The sequence below is a fragment of the Rhipicephalus microplus genome, chromosome 5, assembly GCF_043290135.1.
Source record: "Rhipicephalus microplus isolate Deutch F79 chromosome 5, USDA_Rmic, whole genome shotgun sequence".
Classification (NCBI taxonomy): Eukaryota; Metazoa; Arthropoda; class Arachnida; order Ixodida; family Ixodidae; genus Rhipicephalus; species Rhipicephalus microplus.
Genome location: NC_134704.1, coordinates 31,557,970 through 31,561,556, shown reverse-complemented (window position 1 = coordinate 31,561,556; position 3,587 = coordinate 31,557,970). Strand labels below are relative to the sequence as shown.

Genomic DNA, 3,587 nt, shown 5'->3' with positions numbered 1-3,587 from the left:
ATGATGCTGGGGCGAAGCGTCCGTCAGCCCGTCCGTTTGTTCGTTCTTGCTTCAGTCCGTCCGCGCGACCATCCTTGCGTCCATCCACGTGTCCATGCGTCCTTCCGTCCGTCCGTGCATCCATCTAGTGAACACGCAAAGTACCGCCTACTCCCATCTCGCATCCCCTTTGGCACATACCTGTGCACATAACCGCTCTAGAGAGCGGTTATGTGCCACAGGGGATGCACAGGTGGCTACTTACTACTACTACATACATCGGAGGATGTACACACCCACGCCTCAAGGAGCTTCGCCCCTAAAAAGAACCGCCCGCTTGATCCCTGGCCCGTTAGTTTAAAAAGCCTAACCCTCTACCGACTAAACTACCTGGGCAATGAAAATTAATCGGCGTTGTTATACTGAAGGAAAGTAAAAAAAGGAGAAAAATGCGCAATGAAGGATGGTTGTGCGTGCGTTTATGTTGATATCTGATGGCGTTGCCAGAATTTTTTTTTTTGGTGGGGGGGGGGGAGGTGTACCACACTTTATGTATGTTCATGCGTCGTTTGTCTGTGTGCTTGTATATCATATACACGTAAGCAAAATTGAAATCTTTTGGAGAGGAAGGGTTGAGCTCACCACTTTCCACCCGCCCCCACCCTCGGCTACCACCCGGTTTTTCGTCTATAAAAACCACGATATGATTACGAGAGACGTCGTAGTGTAGGGCTCCGTAAATTGAGACCATATGGTGTTCTTTAACATACACTGATACCACACAGTATGGGCCTTTACAAAACATTTCACCTCTACGTACATATATCGTACATTTCAGCAGCCATGTACGATATTTGGGCAGGACTTTTCGCACGCCTTGTGCCAGTTCGTCGTACATGTGCTTCGCATGTTACGTAGAAATATTTTTAACGGTTATTATTATCACTCACCGTCACAGAATTGCTACGCAAGAATATACCTTGAATACAATTAATTGGATCTTGCCACTGCGAGAACGAAATCACGGCTTCTAAAACGGCACCACAGAACACCTACCAGTTGTCTGGTAGGTGTAGACAGTAGTTGTGAACACCTACTGTCTTCTTCTGTTTTCTCTGTCTCTTTCTCAGAAGCAGCTCGTGGCTTGAACGCGATACACGTACACCTCAAAAAAGAAAGAAAAAATTCACGCCCGAGCAGGGGCTCGAACCCTGGACCGTTAGGTTAAAAGCCTAACGCTCTACCGACTGAGCTACCCGGGCTGCTTACAGATGTAGTTTCATTAATAAACAAACAAATGAAAAGAAAAAAAAACAATCCCACGAATGAATAAATGTGCGTGTTTTGAAGCAGAATTTTCACAAGGCTGTCAGACTGTCAGTGTGTTGCGTGTCTGTATCCAGTTAGTAACTGCAGTGCTGCTTCGCACGTGGTCGAGGCTCGTTGCTTGCCAGACAATGCCAGTTGAAGCGTTAGCAAAAAAAAAAAAACACACACAGTTTCAGCATAAGTAATTGTGGAGAAAGGCAGGGTTAGGGTACGTTTATTTAACCAACTAGTGTACAAAATGTGGCAGTTTAGCCACCTTACAACACATGCTCTGGGAGTACCCTTCGGTACGCGGCACCGATACAGCCCGGTCTCCGCACTCCAGCTCCGCTCTGGAGTGCGGAGAGCGGAGCGTAAGTACTTCCAAGCGTAAGTACTTCCTCACACATAGCTCCACCATGCATCACGTACAGTCACTGCGGTCACTGCAACTACTGTGCGCAGTAAGTGATAACATACCGCAAAAAAAAGAGCATGTTTCTTAACTTTCATTTTAAAGCCGAATTAACGACACTGTCATAAAGTGTTGGCCAAATACACGGCCGAATATTCATATTTTGACACCACGTTCACTACGCTAGAATACTTAAAAAGTCGAGCCAAGCAAGAAATCAAGCCACTTAGAAACGCATGTTCTCCGCATGACCTACTACACTCCTGACCATGACCTACTACACTCCTGACCTGCCCAGAGAGCACCTCTTCCAGCGCCCACGTTCTAGTTCATACCTTCTGCCGCTAGGGCCGTAACCTACGAGCGGCGTGGCGCTAGGCAGCACCTGCTCGCTGACGTCATCTTCACTCTTTGTGGTCAAATTTTGACCAACAAAGCACTCGTAGTGCGTATTTATGATCCAAAATTTAGAATTATTCAGAAATAATAATACTAAAAGACATTCAGAATTTTTTTGCAATAAAATGCACGCGACCACGCATAGGCTGCCCTACATCGTGTAAATCTACGGGTTCCCACGTTTGTCAACCAGTGTGCTATAAATACTCAAGCGCTCTGAACACCTTGCTTAACCAGCAATGTATGGGAAGAAATAGTCACATATATGCCGCCAGTTCACTGCAGAATGCAGGCATTCTTATACCAGCGCCTACAAAACAACCGTAAAGAAACAGACGAACAGGTTATAGGTAGCGCCACCTACGGCGAGCGATTGAACGAGAGCGGGGACACGCGCTCCCATAGGAACCCCGCTATCTGAACAGGTCAGGAGTGTAGTAGGTCATGCTCCTGACCTGCCCAGAGAGCACCTCTTCCAGCGCCCACGTTCTAGTTCATACCTTCTGCCGCTAGGGCCGTCACCTACGAGCGGCGTGGCGCTAGGCAGCACCTGTTCGCTGTCGTCTGCTTCAGCCATCGCTGTGGCAGTGCAAATCGTTCTTATTGTGCATGAATTGTGTATGAATGTGTAAAATATGGCAAATAAAGCGATATGATTCCTCGTCAGAGTTGGCTGCATTCGTGTGGACGTTTGAAGCAGAAATAGAACCGTAAAAAAAGCACACAAAGGGTCACAGTGGCAAGCAGACGGGAACTTTTCTACAAATGAAGGAAAATTTATTATGAAAATATTTCTTGAATGAAAACGTAGTCCAACGAGATAAAAAAACTATTGTTAGGCATTCATTGTTCACACTGAATCACGATGGTTCCAGACGATACGCATACACAAATTGCAGAAGATACGCAGAAACACAGTAGGTCGTGTGCAGAAACTTGCAGACGGCAGATAGCTGCAGTAGTCAGCTCTAATAGTGGCCGCGTGCAGTTTTTTTTTTTTAGATGAGCTGACACCTCAAATGTAAGTATGGTGTATTGCTGCGTGCCATATTGCAAATCGGAACAAGGCAAACAAAGTAAAGTAAGTTTTCACGAGTTTCCTGCCACAGACATACGGGAAGAATGGATCGAGGCAATTGGAAGAAAAGGTGAGTCTTGTGTTTTTGAGAGTCGTTTCAATTCAGAACGAGTTGCAAGCTAGCAAGAAGCACCAGGGTGCTTTAGTAAACTTTATTTCCGTGTGTTATGCTAATTCACTGAGCTAAAAAACATGAAAGCTTTTTTAAAGTACCGCGGCTAATATGGCAGGCTCCACAAATAGTGCCAAGAAATTTAAATATAGCACACAAGAAAAAAGTAAATATACGAAATCTGTAAATTATGTAAAAATGCGTAGCGGTGGGTTGCGAGGGGTTCGAGCACCCTTCCCGAAGGCTGCCTCAACAAATGCCGCCGAAATCCATAAAAAAATTAATGATATGAAATA

General features: G+C 45.6%; 1 non-coding gene across 1 annotated transcript; it reads right to left on the bottom strand.

Annotated features, from left to right (window-relative positions):
• Positions 1–1,168: 1,168 nt before the first annotated feature.
• On the bottom strand, positions 1,169–1,241 carry TRNAK-UUU (transfer RNA lysine (anticodon UUU)). The gene has a single exon. It is a non-coding gene; the product is annotated as a tRNA-Lys (tRNA).
• Between the last annotated feature and the right edge of the window lie 2,346 nt (positions 1,242–3,587).